The sequence below is a fragment of the Equus caballus genome, chromosome 1 (assembly GCF_041296265.1).
Source record: "Equus caballus isolate H_3958 breed thoroughbred chromosome 1, TB-T2T, whole genome shotgun sequence".
Classification (NCBI taxonomy): Eukaryota; Metazoa; Chordata; class Mammalia; order Perissodactyla; family Equidae; genus Equus; species Equus caballus.
In genome coordinates, this window is record NC_091684.1 from 19270733 (window position 1) to 19291723 (window position 20991).

The following is a 20991-nucleotide window of genomic DNA, read 5'->3' on the forward strand; positions in this document are numbered from 1 at the left end:
CCCGCCGTGAGGAGGCACGGCACAGAAACAGAAAAACTGCCGGGACTCTGAGCCTCTGAAAACAGAATACAAACCACAGAGCCCAGCCTATCACGAGTTCAACAAAGTTTTCCCGCGTTGAACTCTGAACTTTGAGAAGTCTGGAATCTCTAGCAATTGCTTATTGCCTGCAGGATAGATGCGGTTTGTCCCGTGCCTTCTGGGCATGCCCTTAGCGGCAATCCTCATTGAAGTGCCTGGGCTGCTGCTTTCAAAACTGCTCAAATTCCTTCACTAGAGTGTTCTTAGCACTTATGTTGATAGGGAATACTTCAAAGGGTACATCTTTACTTTATCAAATCTGATCTAATTTCGCAGATGGAATCAAAGAGGTTCATTTTGAGTCTAGTCAAGTTTGCCAACCATCCCGGAGAGGAGGCATCAATGCCTTGTCATCTGCGTAATTAACCTAAACTGAGAGGCCCCAAAGACACCAGGGTCTTCGGCCATCCAGACCCAGAGACCCCTGGGCGGAGGCAGGGTCCTCCCTCCAGGTAAGGGGGCACAGGGAAGGGAAGGACCAGTCTCTGACATCCTGGGGCCCGTGACTGGTCCTTCTCCATAGCCATCAAAGACAGGATGGGGGTTCCAGGGGAGTTCTATGAAGAGAGAAAATATAATGAGCTTCCGTGTGCCTGGCGGTCTGTGGAGTGTGCTGTGTGGCGTAGGGGAGCCCCGGATGTGGGCAGCCAAGGCCCGGAGTATTAACCTTCACCCTTGGCTGCAGGAACAATTACGCTTCTTTTCTCCCAACCTGGCACTTTTTATAAAATCCAAACTTGATGTCGGTGCTAATTTGCCCCTGATACCTGTGTTTGAAGCTGGATCCAGGCGTGGATTCAGCTGCCTAGCCAGACGGTAATTTCCAACCGAGTTATTATAATTGTTACAGTAAAATGTCTGTCTGCATACAACACACCAGGTCAGGGGGAAAAGCCATTGATTTGGTGTTCAGAAAAGTTGTCTGTGGCTCAGAGAAGAGACAGTTCTGGCTGGTTTTACTTTATTTGGATAGAGATATATATATGCACAGGGGCAGCCATTTCGCATTGAAATTGAACACGACAGCAAAAGACTCATGGATTCAATTCTCAATGTCCTCAGCTCTGGGGTCCCCCTTTCAAAAAGCTCTTCAAAGACTCCCCCACACAACCTGCCCCCACTCCCTTGGCTTTGGACGTTGGAGGGACGTGCTCATCTCCCAGCCTCCAGGAGGTCATGGGCAATGATGGTGGAGCCTTTGTGCAAGGCCCATGCAGATTGTCCATGTAAAGGCTCCAAGGCTTGGATCTCTGCCCACGTGGTCTGGTCATCAAGGGGGTGCGCATCACTCCCCTTTCCCTCAGAAGAGAAAACCAGGCCAGGCCTGGGGAGTGGAGAACCCACCAGAGCCCTGAGGCCTTCAGGCCTCCCCAGGTTGCCGACCCCACACGCCCTGGCTAAGAGCTCCCCCATCTGGCTCCCTTCCAAATGCTTCCCTACCCAGCAGCAGAGTGACCCTAAAAACAGATCAACAAAGACAGAATCCTGAACTTGGCCTGGAGGGCCCTTCCATCTACCCTGACTGCCTCCCCAGCCTTCTCTTTTTAGCTAGGACTGGCTTCATGGGCACGTGACTTCTGCAACCACATAGGGCCCCACATACAGAAGGTTCCTGTTCTCGCTGTCTTTAAATTCTTAATAATTTTTTAACAAAAGGTCCACATTTTCATTTGGCAGTAGGCCTTGTAAATTATGCAGCCAGTTCTGCCTTCCACATCCTCTGTATACCTTCCCACATTTTCTCCTGCCAGAGGCCTTTGCACATGCTGTTCCCTCTGCATGGAATGCTCCTACACACCCCATCTCTGCTACTGACACCACTCACTACTTACCTCATTCCTACTCATACCTTGGATCTTAGCCGAATTGTCACTTCCTACAGGAAGTCCTCCCTGCTTTCTCCAACCAGGTCCAGTCCCCTATCACAGGCTCTTAGAGCATCATGCTCTTCTCCTCCATAGCTCTTTCTACCTTTGCAATTCTACGTTTATTATATATTTATACACATTTGATTATGGAATGTCCTCCTCCCTGGAATATAAGTTCTAAGAGAGTGGAAAACACATCTGATTTTTTGCTCACCACTGTAGCCTCAGTGCCCAGAACAGTGCTAGACACATAATAAACACTCCATAGATATGTGTTGAACTAATTACGTAACGTAAAAGGAGAAAGCAACAGACAGCATAGAGGTTGGGAGGCAGGCTCTGCAGTCAGACTGCCCAACTTCGTATCTATTTCTGCTGCTGGCTGTGTGATCTCAGGCAAATCCCCTAACCAATCTGTGCTTCATTCTTCTCATTAGGAGAAAGGGAATAAAATGAATAATTCATACAACCATTGTGAGCTTTAGATGAAACGATGTACCTGGAACCGTTGGGACACGCCTGGTGCACAGTCAGCGCCCCAGATGCCCCATGCTGTTAACATGGCATGGCTGGTCTGCACTGCACGTGGGCACTCAGTCTCTCCCATGTCCCTGGAACAATCCCGATGGGAGGAATTGTCATGCCCAGGGTGGCAGAGCCAGCAAGTACCCGAGCAGGACAGGAATCCATTGCAGTCCATCTCCCCAGCCCGTGGTTGCATCAAAGACGTCGTGGCTGAGACAGTAAGTGGCATTACCAAGGAGCTGCAAAACCCCAGCTTCAAATTTGGGCTCCATTCCTTACAAGGTGTGTGATCTTGAGCAATTTTCTTAGCCTTCTTAGGCCTCCGTTTCCTCCTGTGTAGAACAGGAATGAGAAGAGCTGCATCTCGCGGCGTTGCGGTGTTAAGTGAGGTAAACTGCGTAAAGCCGTAGGCACAGGGCACGGTTCACGGTAAGTTTCCGGGAGCGTTTAGCTCTCAGCGTTGTGACGAGAGCCACGTGCTGGAGTCACTCTCGTTCGGTGGAAGGAGCCACGTGAAGCCTCAGGTTTCAGAGCTGCCTCGCTCCCATCTTCACAGCCACCAATGTTTCTAAAGAGGATTCAGATTGTTAGTGTAGAGGAAGGCATGTTTGTCCAGAATTCCTTCCAGCATTCCCTCGAACTGTGGTTGCAGCAACACAGCCCCTCTGCTCTCCAAAACAGGGGTGCTGCTCCCCAGCATGGAGGGTTTTCAGAAGACGAGAGGCCGCAAGTGCAGACCTCTGAGGCTTGCTCCTGCCCTCCATCCACCTCTCCCTGGAGAAGACAAAGCCTGGAGAGCAAGGATTAATCCTAGCAGGTGCTGTTCCTTCTCCACTCAGGAGCAGGCGACCACCTCTCGCAGCCAGAATGGCTAGAATGTGCTTATCTGGGATTAAAGCAGAAATCCGGTTCCTTCCTCAGCCAGTGACTTAAGGCTTCAAGGAAAGGAAAAAATCCCACCGTGCTCAGGCCCATGGCAGACTCCTCAGCCCCCAGGAGAAAGGCTTTCTGCCTGCTGCTCATGCGAATTCAGTAAGACCTGCCTGCCCTGCCCTACCCTCCCCCTCCCCCTCCTCTCTTCTCCTCTCCTCTCCTCTCCAGAGTTCCGGCAGGTGGGGAGGGAAGTCAGGTGCAGCCCAGCCCGGAGGGCTGGGCCTGAGGGGCCTTGGCTGCTGTCCAGACACGTCATGTCCCTCGTGAGCAGGGGGCCCTGGAAGGACGCCTTGGAGCAGCTGATGGGGCCAGGGAAGTTGAGAAGGTGAGCAACAGGGTCCCTCCTCCAATCAAAACACTACAAGTCTGTCTGGTATCTGTATTGAGGTTCTAGAGAAGGTTCTATTGGGGGGCGGAAAGTCACTTTTTAAAAGTTGCTACTAAAAGTCAAAAATTACTGATTTTGTCCATTTCCCTCATTTTACATGTCACAAAGCTGAGATGTGGAGAAGGCTTCAAGACTTCCCTGCAGAGCTAGGTACCTGCTAAGGAGGGGCCAGACCCCAAGCCTCGCCCGGGCCGGCCGGTGCTGCGCCACCCAGCGATGGAGCCAACGGGTGGTGGATTTGGAAGGTGGGATCTGCATATGAAAACCATTTTCGGGGAAAAGAGAAAAATCACTGAGCCAGAGAAGCCTTGAGAAAACTTTTCCCTTTCCAGTTGTAGGAAAAGTTGGACTGAACACAGCTGCCCCGGCCCTCCCCAACCCCTCCGCCTCCAGCTTGAGGCAGTGTGGAGATCTTCTCTGCGGAAGAAAAGGGAGGCCACGCCCATTCCTGGACACCTCCCCTTCCAGTCCTGCCCCTCGCGCCCCCCAGCCTCCCAGGCCTGCGCGCACCAGCCATCAGCATCGAAAGCACATCTCTGGGTGGCCCTTCGTTGTGGGAAGACAAAACCAGGTAGGCTCAGCTTTGGGGGTATTGTTGGGTGCTCAGCCCTAAATTCTTTTGAGTCTGGCCTCTTGGCTTTGGAGCCCCAGGCTGATTAGCTGGCCATGAGGATGTTACCAACTGATTGAAGTAAAATGCCTTGCCGGCAGAGGGTTCTGGAACCTGCTTTGGTGGGTCATCAAATCCACAAAGTTTTGAATAGGAAGAGACATCCAAGGTTATCTAGACTAATGACTTTATTCTACAGATGGGGATGCTGAAGCTCAGAAAGAAAAAGAAACTTGCTCAAGTTAAGGAAAACTAAAACTATGTAATAATAGACCCATGCCTCTGGGTAGAGGAGAGGAACAGTTGTGTCTCATCTCCCCCCAAAATGTAACTGCCTTATCTCAAACCAAATGCATCTTCCTTCTTGAGCTACAAGGCTCTCTCTACTCCATCTTGCCTCATAGCCCAAATCATATTCTAAAAATTGTTGTCCCATGGATAAGAATGCCTAGCGTTTGGATGAGTCATAACACCCCATCCCTTTACCACCACAAGTGGCTGAGCCACCTAAGGGACATTTTCAGGAGTCATTGGTCCAAATAGGAAATACTAACCCACTGAGCCAACGTCAATGTGCTTCCTTGACACTGAGCCAGGCCATATCTCAAGACCTGGGAAGGACTCCATTCACCTTAGTCTTACCCAAGCTCTCCTTCCAAGGCAGTGAATCAAGTTAACAAGAACCAACCTGGAGAAAGTGGGTCATGGTAGCCAAGGCTATCAGAAAGAGTTTTCCACTTAATTGGGGCAATATCAAAGTCAGGAAACTGACACTTTACTCAGATTTGAGGAATTAACAGGAATGGATCCCATTTTCCAAATCACAGAGGTAAGGAATACTTGCCCTGGTCAATCAAAATAAGAAAGATGGTGATTATGACAAATCAACTTCATATCTTGATGTATGAGGTTCATGGCTCATTAGACTCTTTCGCTCTAATCACTTTCATCCATTTCTTTTTAATCTTTAAAGATTTCTGGTTCTTACCTTCATTTATTCATTCATGCAAAACAAAAAAAAAAGGCAAGGTCAAGATGTTGGCCAAACCCTCATCTCCACTCAACACACTCTTTCTGCTGTTCCCCACCCCTCCCCAGTGAGCCTCTCCTCCAAAATGAGCCCACGATGAAAGTACAGCAAGCTCTGTGCATTTTAAAGAGTTAGCCTATTTTCAACTATAAAATAATACATGGCATAGAAAACAGCATGTAGGATGAAAAAAGATCCTGTTTAGTTTCAGTGTGACATTTGCCTGGGGGAAGAAGTGCAGAGCTCATTGGCAAGCCGATTGTTGAAGCCCTGACCAGTCAGTTACAAAGTGTCATCATTTAATATGCCAGTCAGCTCTGCCTTTTCGAGGCCAATCACTGCTTTTGTGCTAGGGAGAGGGTGGGGGTGGGGTGCAGAGGAGACCTTGAGTAGAGGGGGGCGGGAGCAGTAGAATGAAGCGGGTAAGGGGCACACAAGAATGGAAGACTGTGGAATGTTCAGAGCTCAATCGCCCTCCCACCTCCATGTGAGCCTCACTGGTACCCAGGGGCCAGAGCCCAGTGGCTCTTGGTCACGGTAGCTGCCCAGGTGAGGCATCCGTAAACTAAGTGCCCCAGCCTTTCCCATGCCCCAGACACGGGTATCCTGGGCCCCATAGTCAACAGAACTTACATAGGGCCCTAGAGCTGGGGTCGTCTTCTGGCCCCAGATGCTACCAGAAACACCACCTTCTAAAGTTACGGGCAAAAAGGTCAACAAATTTGAACCTATTACTACCTCCTGCAAGCTCGACATATTTCCGTGTTTAGACATCAGTGCAGGATCCCGGCTCCCTTTCATGACTCCAAGCTTTGTATCCAACGTACCATTACCAGGGTTCAGCCAAGGCAGGGCTTTTGACTCCTGCTCCCCCCACCGCGGCCCCCTCTCTCGGTCTGTCAGCCTTTTCTTCATCAACTATATTTGTTACAATCAAGTCCTGTCAACTGTCACAGCTTACATGCAGACTGCCAGTAAATATGTCTTTCCACTCATTAGGCATTCCTCCCAGTCACCTTGGGATTTCTACCTTGTCTATCTCACTCCAAAAAACTTTTGTTCAGAAGTATGAGACACCCACTGAGCAATGTCAGCTTGCGGCCATTACCTCAGGAAGTGACAGAAAACACCCAACTGTCACTCATTAAGATCCATTTTTTCCAGAGTTGATGTAAGTCAGACTTTGCCCACAAAACGAATCATGATTTATTTAATATATTTGCTTCTACAAGTGTCAGCTCATCAGCTTAAAATGTTCCTCCTTTAACTCTATTGAGGACTGCACAGAAAGTTTTCTTTGAAACCTAGTTTTTGCTTTAAGGCTTAATAATTAAAACAGAACCAAGAACAGTGAAGACTCTGCTCTGTAGGTGCACTTTGCTGGCCCCTGGTTTTATAATTATATGTACAAAGCACTTGTGTTGGAATTATCGCTGGACACACTGGGAAAATTGCCTCCCGCTGAGCAAGCTGGCTTTTTCTGCCAGGCGCACCGGGCTGGGGCAAGATGAAATGAAAACCTGGGATGGTTTGAAAGTAGGGACAAAAAAATAACAATTAGGAAAGCGAGGAGGAGAAAAATGCAGTTTCTTAATTGCTCGGCCCGTGTGCCAGCAGGCAGCTCCCCGCCACGCTGCAGGAGCGTTGGGACCCAGGACGACCCAATGCTGTCCAGAGGCCTAGGGGATGCGGGCAAAGGTGCGTGGGCCACAGCTTTCCGGGAAAGATGCCCGAGGCCTGGCTTTGACCTGGATTTGGGGAGAGATCAAAGCCTGAGCCAAAGAGGAAGGTGATTTGACAGGCTGATGGTTTCCTAGGGGGATCTCCAGCCCAAGGTCATTTCCAGCCACCTTCCCCTCTGTTTCAGACTCACTCTGGTTGGTCCTTCCTCCTGGGAGAAGCGGAGCTTGGGCTCCTCAGGAGGGGCCACTCGGAAGGTGAGAACAGTGCCCAGCAACTTGACATCCTCCTTGGCCTGGCAGCAGGGCTGCAGCTAATTCTCATCCCACACTGGGGCTTGCTTCCCTCTAACCCAGGGTCCATGGATGCAAAGTGAGATTCATCCTGGGTCCAGCCCCATCACCAAAAGGACTTAGCCCCCAGACCCATAGATGCAGCCACATAAGGGTTAGTGCTATATAGTGGGGACAGCACAGAAGGGTAGAAAAGAAAGGAGAAAATCCACAGAAATTGCCCCAAGAGGAGATTGGCAGTCTGGGGAGAAGGTAGGGCTCCTGTCGCCAAGACGTTGATCCTCAACAACCATCTGGTGGGATGTGGCATGAGAAAGCCAAGCCTCGCTGGGCATCTAGGCTCAGAGACACTCAAAGCCCCTCACAGTTGAAGATCTGAGGATTCTAAGAGTATAATATTTTGCCAGTTGTTATTTTTTGTTTGTTTCTGCATTACCAGGACAGGGTGGGCCTCCATCCTCAAACCTCCCCCCTACTGTCCCCCACTACCTGGCTCAGAGCTCAAATCCCTCCCCTAAACCCTGAGGGCCCAGCCTGTGGGTTAGGAGACCTGTGGCTGATAGACATGCACACCCTGGGGCAGCAGGGGGAGCTGGGAGTCTAAAGGAAGAGTCTGGAAGCAGACTATGAAAGAAAGGCACCTAAAAGTTGGAGCTGCCTCTACCCTGGTCCAGACAGCCTCACTGCTCACTCACATGACTGCCCTGGCTTTCCTGCTTTCATGCATCCATTCTCCAACAGAAACCAGTGGTGGTCTTTTTTTTGTGAGGCGGATTGGCCCTGAGCTAACATCTGTTGCCAATCTTCCTCTTTTTGTTTGAGGAAGATTGTCGCTGCGCTGACATCTGTGCCAATCTTCCTCTATTTTATGTGGGATGCCGCCACAGCATGGTTTGACGAGTGGTGCTAAGTCCGCGCCTGGGATCTGAACCTGCGAACTCCAGGCCACCAAAGTGGAGCGTGGAAACTTAACCACTACACCACCGGGCCAGCCCCCAGTGGTGTTCTTAAATTTCAGATTTGGTCACAAAATCTCCCATCTGCACTCACAAACCGCTCTCACTTAAAACCTTCCAGTAGCTTCCCATTGCTTGTAGGATAAAAGTCAACCTTCACGCGAGGGTGAGCAAGGCCCTGCCAAGGCTGAATCCCTGCCCTGTCTGCCTCACCTTAAGATTTTGGTGTCTCTGGGTCCTGTGCCAGACTTGGGTCCCCTGAGACAAGGGATGCAAGACCAGGTCGGAGCCAGGTGGCAGCTGGAGGTAAAGAACAACTCTCGGCTGCCCAGGAGACGGAGAAGAAGGAGGGAAGAAGGGCAAGGAGTGGTGGGCGGCTATTACTTTGCCACAGCAGTTTCCAATGGGTTTTCCCCAAATATGTGAGCCTGATTGACTGAAACTGCATCATGTGCTCAAGACCTGGATGCCAAGAGGGCCAAGACAGCAGGCCCTGCTCTTTCCTAATTCTATTCCCCTCCAAAGACTCAGAGTGGAGAATTCCCCAAATATAAAAAGTATTTCAGACATTGGCCTCCAGTAGAAGAAAATGTCTTCTCACCTCAGCTCATTGTCAGAGTATAGCTTTTCCAGGGAAACCGGCCAAAATCTCCCAATTAGGCCTAACGCAGAGACATTTTCCATCTCTCTAGCTCCCCAAGTACCGGGAACAGGGCCATCTAGCACCAAGCACCCAACCACATCCCCATCCTGCTCCTCAACCTAGCTTGATGGGCAAAATTCTGAGGGAGAAAAAAACATGTTGAAAATCAATCTGCAAATGGAACCCTTTCATGTTGCCCGTGATCCACAGCTCTGATGGTGAGATCAGATAGGGAAGTGTTTGATGAGGTTGAACGCATTCCCAACCCTTTATTCCAGCGTTTAAAACCATCATCTGCTTTAAGAAGCGAGGAGCTTTAAAATACAGGGGGTACAGAAGGAACTGGGCTCCTGTTTCGCAAAGAATACCAGGAAGCAGGGGCTGCAGAAAGTTCTCCAACCTTTTTTCCTCCAACCCCGTAAGGAGGGAGTAGCCCCTACCTGCTGATCTCTAAAAATGACGGCTAATGACTTACAGCTGTGCTGAAATAGGGCCCTGTGTTAATTATAAATCAGAGTGGGAGATGTTTGGGGTTGATGCATCTGCTTGGAGACACTGAGCCCAAGTGGGCTCCTTTCCCCAAACAGGAACAAAAGGAAACAGATGTGCTTTCTTCCTCTGTTGGAGGGCTTGCCCCAGAGCTCCACTACACTCCTATTTCCTCCATGAAGTTATCACTGATGAGTGACTCCTGCTCCTGAACTCCTAGAGCATCTGTTGTCTATACCACTTTTTTCACTTAGTATAAAATCGTCCATTCACTTGTTCACTCATTCATCAAACCCTCATTAAGCCATATATGGGCCGCTCAGAAGGTTTGAGGTGGAAGACAGCTTGAAGATCTTCTCTTAATAGACAAAGAAACTGACACAACCTGGGGATGGGGTTGGGGTTGGAGGTGGGGAATAACTTGCCCAGGGGCACATCTGTCTTAGTGGGGCCTCTGGGCTCCCACAGCTCCCAACAAACTGGTCCCCATTGATGGTTTATTTCCTCCACCTGAGCTCTGTTCTTTGCGAACCAGCTATCTCTATGCATTGCAATCTACTGATAATTCGCTCCACCCCATCAGACTATGAGCTCCTAGACCAGTAGTCTCAGTCCTGGCTACATACTGGAATCACCTGGAGAGATTTAAAAAATACTGATGCCAGGGTTCCACCCAGAAATTCTGATTTAATTAGTATAAGGCATTGGGATTTCTACCACCACCACCTCCTCCAACTGATTTTAGTAGGCGTCTAAGACTGAAGCACCACTCTAGAGCAACACTTCTCAAAATTTAGTGAGCATACACGTCACGTCATGGTGATCTGGCTAAAATGCAGATTCTGGTTCAGTAGATCTGGGCTGGGGTCCAGGATTCTGCATTTTTAACAAGCTCCCAGGTAATGCCAATGCCAATGCTCTGTGAACCATACTTTGAGTGGAAAGAACAGGGTTTCCCACCTCAGAACTGTTGACGTTTAGGGCTGAATAATTCTTTACTTGGTGGGGAGAGATGCAGAGGGAATTGTCCTATGCACTGTAGGATGTTTAGCAGTATCCCTCCACCCACTGGATGCCAGTAGCACCTCCCTCAGTTCTGACAACCAAAATGTCTCCAGACAACACCAAAGGTCCCCTTGGGTCACGGGGAACACAATCACCCCAAGCTGAGAACCACTGTTCTAGAGGACAAATATTAAAGCTGGCATCTTTGAGTTCTCTATCTCCTGACCCAAAGTCCTTTCATGATATCACGTTGCCCTGGTAACTATCTTTTCACACTCATCTTGCTTACTAAATTTGTAAATTACATAAAAGTAAAGATTACATCCCATTTAATAAACAGGCAGTGATTCAGCAAATACTTAGTGAGGGCCAAGCAATGCGCTAAGCCTGGAGATAAAAACAGAGGTAGCTAAAAGCTATCTGTGCAGATTCTCTTCAGTCCTCCACACAGCCCTCTGAAGCAGGTGCTAGGCTTAGCCCATATTACAGTGAAGCAATCGAAGTCAGAGAAATTAAGTAACTTGCCCCAGATCACACAGCTGGTGAGTTACAGAAACGAAACGCAAATATGAGTAGGACACAGATGCTCCCTCCGTGGAGTTCATGCTCTTGCAGTCAACACAAGCATCCGTGCTTCTGACTCTGTCTAGGTGTGAAAAGCACCAGATCAGCAGCCTGGGCAGACGGGACATGGGAAGAGAGTGGTTAGCTCTGCTTGAGGAGTGGGAGGGAGGAAGAAGAAGACCGCTCACAGGCGGTGATAACTGAGCGAGATCTGAAGGATGAGAGGTCCTTCTAGAGTAAATTATCCGTTTACTTCTCTATCCCCCACTCCCAACAGATGTGAGCCTCTTGAGTGCAGGGACAGCCTCCTATTTCTTTTCCTCTCTTCAGTTCCTGGCATGGTGCTGGGCACAGCAGGTGTTCAATAAATATTTGGTGAATAAATGAACAAACAAAGCAGATGGGCAAAAATGACATCCCAGAGCGAGAGAACACCACGAGTAGAAGCATGGAGGCACGCAACCGTGTAGTGTGCTAGATGAAGAGCAAATAGACCAGAGGCAGAGCCACTGGGGTGGAAGCGGGCAGCAGAAAGCACGTCTCGGACATTCCACTTCCTGCACAGTGCGGTCTGATTCCCTCTCGCTGTGCTTTGGGGGAGGGGAAGCTCGAGAAGTGCCTCCCAGCCCACTGGGTTCCTTTCCCAAAGAACCCAGAACCTGTCACAGGACAGGAAGGTTTCTAAGGAGTACAGGGAAGTGAGACAAGGAAGCAGGGCTTCCCTTAGTATACAGTGAAGGAATCGTGTGCATTGTTTTAAAAGTTCCCATCATCCCTAATGAACTGATGGATCCAAGCCTTGATGATCGAGACCTGCTAAAATCACAGAGCAAGACAACCGGATATATCATGCCTCCTGCTAGAAGGACACAGCACCACCTATGAATCTGAGCAAGGCTCTAGATGGAGCTAGCAATTTACGAGTGTCACAGAGGACAGAAGAGCGGGTTAAACTACACCACAGGGATGGAACCAGCAAAGTCCAGGCTGTGGGAAACTCTGTGGGACAAATGACTTGGCTTCTTAAATAGATGAATTTCAAGGGGAAGAAAAGAGAGGCAGAGGGAGAACTTATAAAATAAAAGACACTTAACATTTCAGTCATCTGCAATGTGTAGACTTAATCTGAATCCTGATTCAAACAAACAACTGTAAAAAATGTAAGACAAGTGGGGGCCAGCCCAGCAATGCAGCGGTTAAGTGCGCACGTTCTGCTTCGGCGGCCCAGGGTTCGCCGGTTCGGATCCCGGGTGCAATCATGGCACCGCTTGGCATGCCATGCTGTGGTAGGCGTCCCACATATAAAGTAGAGGAAGATGGGCATGGATGTTAGCTCAGGGCCAGCCGTCCTCAGAAAAAGGAGGAGGATTGGCAGCAGATGTTAGCTCAGGGCTAATCTTCCTCAAAAAAATAAAAAATGTAAGACGAGTAGAAATCTAAACACCGGATTTTTTATGATATTAGGAAATTATTAAAATTTTAGGTGTGGTAATAGTGTTGAGGTTATATTTTTAAGAGCCGTTATCTTTTAGAGATCCATACTCACAGATAAATGATATTAATGCCTGAGAGGCAAAGGGTGAAAATGTAGAATGACAAAAGATTGGCTCCAAGGCAGTAATTGTTGAAGTGGGGAGATGGTACCCACGTTTCACTATACTATTCTAGCTTTTTTCCTTCTTTTTTATTTCTTTAACAGTTTTCTTGAGGTATAATTTATATATCACAAAATTCACCGACTTAAAGTATACAATTCAATGACTTTTAGTATATTCAGAGTTGTCCCTCCTTCACCACAGTCAATCTTACAATATTTTTCATTACCTCAAAAAGAAGCTTTGCTCTAACCCCCCCAATTCCACCCCACCCCCACCTTAGCCCTAGGCAACCACCAAGCTGCTTTCTGTCTCTATAGATTTGCCTACTCTGGACACTTCATGTAAACGGGGGCCTACAGCATGAGGCCCTTTGTGACGGGCTTCTTTCACTTAGCATAAAGTTTTCAAGGTTCATCCATATTGTAGCATGTGTCAGCACTTCATTACTTTTTGCAGCTGAATAATATTCCATTCTAAGGATAGACCACATTTTCTTTACCCATGCATCAGTTGGTGGACATTTAGGTCATTTCCACTTTGGGGCTATTATGAATAATGCTGCTAGGAATATTCATAAACATGTTTTTGTGTGGACACATGTTTTCATTTTCGGGCGGATAGACCTATGAGTGGAATTGCTGGGTCATACGGTAACTCTCTGTTTAACTGTTTCTAAGAAATCGCCAAGCTGTTTTCCAAGGCGGCTGCACCATTTTACATTCCCACCAGCAGTGTTCTCTTTTTGTGTATGTTTGAAATTTTCCGTAGTGAAAAAAACTTGTTTTAAACCTACCCTCAGAGAATGAAAACCACCGAGACATCATCACTGTGTCGGCAACTGCGACTTTTCTAACACGTCTGTGTCACTATTACTGACACAAGCATTCTGGGATAAGCTCATGACCGTTGTCTTTTTTTTTTAAAGGTATGCATTTTTGGGTGAGGAAGAGTAGCCCTGAGCTAACATCTGTTGCTAACCTTCCTCTTTTTTTTTTCTCCCCAAAGCCCCAGTACATAGCTGTATATCCTAGTTGTAAGTCATTCCAGTTCTTCTATGTGGGATGCCGCCACAGCATAGCTTGATGAGCCGTGTGTAGGTCTGCACCTAGGATCCGAACCCATGAACCCCGGGCCGCCAAAGCAGAGCACGTGAACTTAACCACTATACCACCAGGCCAGCCCCTCCATTGTCATTTTTAATACCTTCTTGTTTGTTAGGTTTTCAGGCACATCTCTTCTCCCTTTCATTTTGGGGATGCAGTCTCTGAAGAAACCGGAAAGATTAGAGTGAGTAAATGACCTAAAGCAAGTTCCCAGAGCAGAGGGAATCAGGGGCAGAACTCTCGTCCTCTGTGCAGCTAAGTAAACATGCGCGTGATGACCGCCCCCAACATAATTACATAAAATGAAGGCCACAAAGGAAAGAAGTGCTGCGGTAAGATGAGGGGAGGGGACTGAGCCTGCAGAGCCCCAAGGTTAAATGCTGGGGCATAAAGAGATGTAAACAAGAGAACTCTTTCAGCACAACAATTTGGGATGTAATGGCACACGGAGTCGCATTCTGCAGGTGTACACCAAGTACTTGGTGCATTATTCCAGCCCGGGTCCCCATTTTCTCTTGTCAAGAGGTCTTTGACTGAAGACGCAATTGTCTTCTAAAGGCTGAAATGCCATGTGAATGACTTGAGTGATAGGCTATAGCATCTTGGACGCTCAAGAAAAAGCAATGCTAATGGATTTGTACACTAAATAAGGTCAAAAGGAAGAGGGGGAAAGGCCCCGCCAACGCACTGCAGCAGCACAGCCCAGAGCCTTTGGTACCAAGGCTTTGGTAAAAAAAGTCCCCTCTCCTCCCCCACCACCTCCTGTGAGGACAGAGGACACCTGGGTTCCTGGGAATCCAGACCCGACTCTGCTTTCTCCCTCACATTCAGCCTGGGCCAGGCTCCCTTTCTCACATCCTCCAAAAATTTAGCAGGTGTTCCTTCACAAATCTGGGGCAGGTAGCTCCCTGCCCAGCCTCCTACAAATAATGTCTCTGACCCAGGCCCAGGGCAGCCCTCCCCCATCAGGTGTACCTGACAGCAAAGCATCCTGGGAGATTTCCCAGCCTGCCCCACAAAATAGTCCAGCCCTTCCTAGAAGTCTATAAGTTCACTAGAATGCTCAAATGAGCAGCGTTATGGGATAACAAGGTGAAAGAAATGTGGAACACAGGCACAGGAAAGGACCTCGGGGTCCACTGGATCCAACACCCTCTTTTCACAAACAAGAACACTGAGAACCAGAGAGGGTAAGCAACTCTTCGAGGTCATATTATCAGCTCGTGTCAAGCCCTGTGTTTCTACTCCTTTCTCCTACAGAAGGTAGAGTTCACTGGGGAAAAAATGAAAGAATGTCCCTCAAGAATCCTATCTCTAATGTGTCTGGCTCAGGCCATGAGACAGGAGAAGGAGACCTGGGATTTTTATATTGGAATATTTTAGGTAATCATGACCTAGAAACCACATCTCTGTAGTTCCTTTTGAAGATGACGAAAGCCTTTACTGCAGGTCAGGTTGTCCTTGTCTGTGAATGTCAGCAATGACGGGTTGGATAATGGCTTTTGGGAGATCATATAGCCCATCGCTCTGTATACAAATAAGGAAACTGAGGCCAAGAGAGGGGACAAGATTTCCCAGGGTCACAGAGCTCATCCCACTCCAGTGTTTCGATCCCAGTGAAGGGCACCACCCACCATCCTCCAGGTGAAGGAAGTGGAAACCGAGAAAACACCCTCGAGATGCGCCACCCCCACCCCCATCCAATCTACCCCCAATCTATGCCCCTCCATCGTCCTCTCCATTTCCTCTGCCGCTAGCCTAGAGCAGGCAATCATTACTTCTTGCTCAACTCCTGACCCTTCTCAAGCACCCATCCTTGACCCCTGACCCCAACCATTCTCAAAACTGCAGCTAGAGTGATCGCTTCAAAACCAAATTTGATCATGTTGCTCCCCCTTTTTAAAGCCCCTCAATGGCCCTAGAGATAAAACCCTAATTCCTGATGTCTACAAAGCTGTGCCTGGCCTGACCCCTGGGTGTGTCCTTGATGTCATCTTGAACCACTGCCACCCCCATTCTCCTTATTCAAGCCACCCTGACCTTCTTTCCATCCTTCAGGTACACCATGTTCTTTTCCACCCCAGGGCTTTTTCGAGAATACTGTTCCCTCCCTGAAAAGTTCTTGTCCCACTCCTTGCTTAAATCGCTTTCAGGTTTTGGCTTGTGTCCTTCCTCCGGGAAGGCTTCTCTGACCCCCAACACTGGGTGAGGCTCCTATACTCCTATCCTTCATGCTTTCATAGCAAAGCTTCTTTCCTTTAGAACATTTATTCCAGTTTATAATTATATGCTCATTAGTGTGATAAATTAAACAAGATCTACACAATAACAGTCTGCTCGGTTTCACTGTTACTTTCCCAGCACCTAGTGCAGTGCCAGATGCCAGACATATATTCAGTCATTATGCACTTGTATGACCAGGACAGTTCTAAAAATATTGAAATACTTCTGTATCCACTGGTAATTATCCCCTGGTACCCCAGTCAAACTACCCCCTCCTCTGGACCTCTTGGAACACCCCATAATCCAATAATTAAAGGAATAATGTCTGGCACAGCACATGGATAATAATGGCTAAATATTTTGAATGTCATCCCAGCCTGCACACAGTAGGCACTTAATAATTGTGGATTAACTGAAAGAATAATGTTAGAGCTGGCAGTTCAACCCAGACCTGTTAATTCCCTGTTAATTATTCTTTCTGCTTCATCCTACTGTTCCCCACCCCCACCCACCAGTTGGCATTAAGCATTTTCTCTGCAAGCTCTGGAGGGTGGCATAGTCAGGTTCACGCTTAGGTCCTTCTGAGCATCTCACTCCCGGCGTCAAGACTTCAAGAGCACTGCAGCAGGCACTTGCCTACCTTGGCACTGAAGTTCATGGTATATGATTGCTGCCAGGAGCAAAGGCATGTGGGTAAACTTGCCTTGCCATCTGCCAAAGCTCTCCAGGGAACCCTCACTTCAGCAGAAGCCATGTGACTCTGGAAAATCCATTCACCCTTTCAAAGAGGTGAGACACCTGGATGTCAGCTTTTTACCAGTCAGTCTTCCCTCTGGAGAAGCAAAGAGAAAGAAGGAAAATCTTTCTTCCATTAAAGAAGACATTCAGTTGTAATCATTTTTTGATTCTCGGGCACCGTCACTATGGTCAGGCTCCCTAACTTCCGGTCATTGAGGAGGTGGTGGCTTTCTTTTCTACTCTCCCAAAAGTAGACCCTAAGGAAAATATGTGGGTGTAAGCAATTTATTTGAGAGACAGACCAAGAAAGCACCATGAGAGAGAAGGAAGAGAGACCAATAAATGGTGTGCCGATGAGCAGACTACTTCTGTGGGTGACTGGGGCTCCATCTCACAGCAGACGCTGCCAGACTGTGTAGTGTGTTTCTCAACTGTCTGCGGGAGGGGCAAGGAAGCCGGGGTATTTATCCACCAATTCCCATCCCTCATTGGTTGAGGATCCCTCTAGGGCCTTCATTCTCTGGCACTTCCAGCTTGCCTTTGATCTGGCCAAACAGCCGGGGAGGCTAGAAAAGGCTTCAGGCCCAGAGACCTGCAAAGCCCTTAAAGTGTTTGGGAACTGTCTGCAGGTGACCTCACCAGGGGTCAAGGGTATGTGCAGGGGGGCAATAGCATCTGCTAGTATTCAAATGCCTTCAATGGGAAAACCCTTGGAGGCCACTAAAGAAGCTGAACTTGGAGCAGTGTGGTCCCCGGGAAGCGCTTTGGCTTCAGAATACAAGTCTGAGGCTTGAATCTCCTCTCTGCCACTTATTAGCTGGGCAACCGGGCAAGTTAACCTCACCGAGTCTCACTTATTTTTTATGTAAAGATTATAGTAAAGATTAAACTAGGTGTTGTAGATAAAGTGATGGTACAGTGCTGGGCACGTAGAAGCTATAGTGATGGACACAGTATTGATAATTAACATCATAATAATAACTATTTAAATAAATCATTTACTCTTGAGTTTTTCATGATCTAGATGGCTCACCAGACCAAGGGTCCAGGAAGGGTGATGTCTTCTCAAGTTTAATTCTTGATTTTCTTTAATTCATTTGTTTATTCATTCTACAGATATTTTTGAGAACGCCTTTCAATGACCTCATCAGCAAAAAGGAGGGTTGGCAAGAATTGCTGCAATAGTTATTTCTCAAGCCTTCTAGCATTTACCATGTTCAGTCTCCAACTGTTCTCTGCAGGAATACAGCTTAGTTTAATGAAAAAAGAATGTTAGAATGACATAATGGTGTTTAAATATTGATACTTACCACAAGACTTTGAATAAATTCCTTAACCTTTCTATACTTCTTCATCTGTAAAATGGGCATAATAATACCCACTTTGCAGGGCCACTTCAGAACTTAAAAGAGATGGCATTCTACAAATCTCTTACAGTGTCAGGCACGCAGTAGAAAAGCAACATGGTTGGTTCCTTCCCGTCATCTCTAGGGTTCACATGGTTCAATTGCTAAGTGTTGAGGGGCATTGAGAGGCTAAGCATTTCAGATCTCTGTAGAGGTGAGAATGACACAGGAGGCCTTAAGTGAAGACAAGCACATCAGCAACACTTCTATGTTACATAAAAGAACAAACCCTTCTAGACTGTGACGCCCAAGACGGAGTCTTAATCAGTTGGTCATTCCCCCACTCCCAACTCAGGGCCTACGCATGGTAGGGACTTCATCGATATTTGTTGATAAATAAATGAAACAAATCTCACCTACTTTTCTGAATAACAGCACAACAAAGAAACACTTCAAAGAAGACACTAGGGACAAAACTAAGATCCTTGAGGATAAGTATGGTGGCATTTCTTGGTACCCAATGAAAAGCCAGCTCCGTAACTGGTTAAATAATCAAATGGAACAAAATGTGTCCTAGAATCATGATCCACCTGCACTACAAATATGGACCAGTGGACTAGAAGGCCCTGTTCTAAAGAGAACCACTTAGGATCTTAATCATTTAAAATATATATTGTTTGCTGCCCATGGGAGTGCAAACTGGTGCAGCCACTATGGAAAACACTATGGAGATTCCTCAAAAAATTAAGAATAGAACTACCATAGGATCCAGCTATCCCACTGCTGAGTATTTATCCAAAGAACATGAAAACATGAATGCATAAAAATATATGCACCCCTCTGTTCACTGCAGCCTTATTCACAATAGCCAAGACTTGGAAGCAACCTAGGTGCCCATCGAAGGAAGAATGGATAAAGAAGATGTGGTATATATACACAATGGAATACTACTCAGTCATAAGAAACAATGAAATTTGGCCATTTGTGACAACATGGATGGAACTTGAGGGTATTATGCTAAGCGAAATAAGTCAGAGGGAGAAAGTATATGATAAAAACAACAACAATCACATAGAGAGAGAGACTGGATTAGTGCTTACCAGTGGGGCTGGGGGGAAGGACGAGGGTGAAAGGGGTGATTAGGCACATGTGTGTGGTGATGGATTGTAATTAGTCTTTGGGTGGTGAGCATGACATAATCTACACAGGAATCAAAATATAATGATGTACACCTGAAATTTATATAATATTATAAACCAATGTTATGCAATAAAAATAATAATTACCCAAAAAATCTTAAAATATATATTGTTTAGTCTAAAAGGCAGAAATAGAGCAAGTGCAAATGGCAGAACACCGCAGTCACCTACTCAAAGGGTGGTCCAGCGAGCAGCGTGGGCATCATCTGAGAGCTTCTTCAGAAAGGCAGGAACGTCTCAGGTCAGAATCTGCATTTCACAAGCTGCCCACACGATTCTCAAGCTTGGGTCTTGTTGGCACTGGTTTTCTGACTTGACTGCACATCCTCTGGGGAGTTTTAAAAAATAGGGGTTCCTGGGTTCCACCCCCAAGATGCTGGTCATTTGGTCTGGAATACAGCTTGGGCAAAGTGAACATTAAAAAGATAATAATAATTAGAATCCCCTGGGGAATGCAGCCGAGGTTGAGAGCCCTGCCTGGACCTCCAGAGGGCAGCTAATGCAGGGGAAGGGCCAATATTTCCTCATAGAGAATTATTTCCATGAGTTCTTCGTGGCACATCATATCTGGCCATTGGGAAGAAGGCTTTAATGTCTTCTGAGAGCCAGGCCAGCATCAGGCCAGGCCTCCACCTACTGAGAGAGGAAAGAGTTAACCCGAAATGCAGCCGTCCGTTTCTCGCTTTCGGTGTCCACCCACTGCTGAGCCCCACGCACTTCGCCGCAGCTTGTACATCTGGTTCCGTTCCTTGGAAATGTCTCCCCTTCTCATTGCTTCCCTCCCCTCAGGGACAGCTTTCCTGATTCCTGCCCAGAAGAATGACCTGGGGCCAGCAGCATCTAGCCCGGGAATGTCCCCACAGCCTCCTCCCCAGTCCAGACCTCCAGGTGTGGTTTTGAAGGATTACATCAGCCATGGCCGGGGCAGCCCGTTCAGCAGAAACGTTCCAATCCTCCTAGGACTCTCGTTGGGACGAGCACAAAGTTCTGGCTAATTTTAAATGTAATTAAAAGATTTTCTTCCTTTCTTTCTTTCAAGGCATGCTCCATTTCCATGGCTCCCCCTCCTTAGAACACAGTTCCTCTGAGACCGTCTTTTTTTATTTTCCAGATTTTTCTCCCCAAATGAGAACACTCACAACAGATGCAAATCCTATGCTTCTTTGGCCTCGTTTATCAGCAGATAGTATTTTTACAATGCAGGAAGGTTTTTAATGGGATGTGGAAAATGTCTTTTCTCCCAAAACACTAATGATAAAAAAAAAAAAGCCCTTTTTTTATTTTCTTCAAATTGCTTTTTATAACCCATTCAGCATTTTCAGGGACATAATTAAAACATCAAACAGTTTTCCTGCTGGTTATGCTAAAATTTGAATACTTGAGGCAGCCACTATTATTAGATATTAAAATAGACTTGAGCATTTATTTAAAAGATCCTCTTAAGTAACTATTCATTTGGGTTTGCTCTGTTTAATATAAAGACAAGCCCTGTAATGTGAAAATACCTGTTTCTAATAAAGACCATAATTGGTAGCAGGAAGATATTTTTTAAAAATATAAAATATGTATTTTGTTCACTATTTTTCCGGCTTAATGTGACTAATTTCCCCATTCAACTTTATCCCTAAGGAAAACGATAGAAAGAAAGACTATTACCAATACATGAAGCCCAGTAGTTTGCTTTTGTGGGATGTAATTGCTATCAAGAAGGCTGGTAGC

The 20991-nt window shown here is 47.1% G+C and overlaps 1 long non-coding RNA gene across 1 annotated transcript; it reads right to left on the reverse strand.

Moving 5' to 3' along the window:
* Nucleotides 1–1028: 1028 nt before the first annotated feature.
* LOC138923214 (uncharacterized) lies at nt 1029–20358 on the reverse strand. The gene is made up of 4 exons (XR_011436527.1): nt 19444–20358; nt 18038–18279; nt 16693–16821; nt 1029–3042 (listed from the first exon to the last, which is right to left on the reverse strand). It is a non-coding gene; the product is annotated as an uncharacterized lncRNA (long non-coding RNA).
* Between the last annotated feature and the right edge of the window lie 633 nt (nt 20359–20991).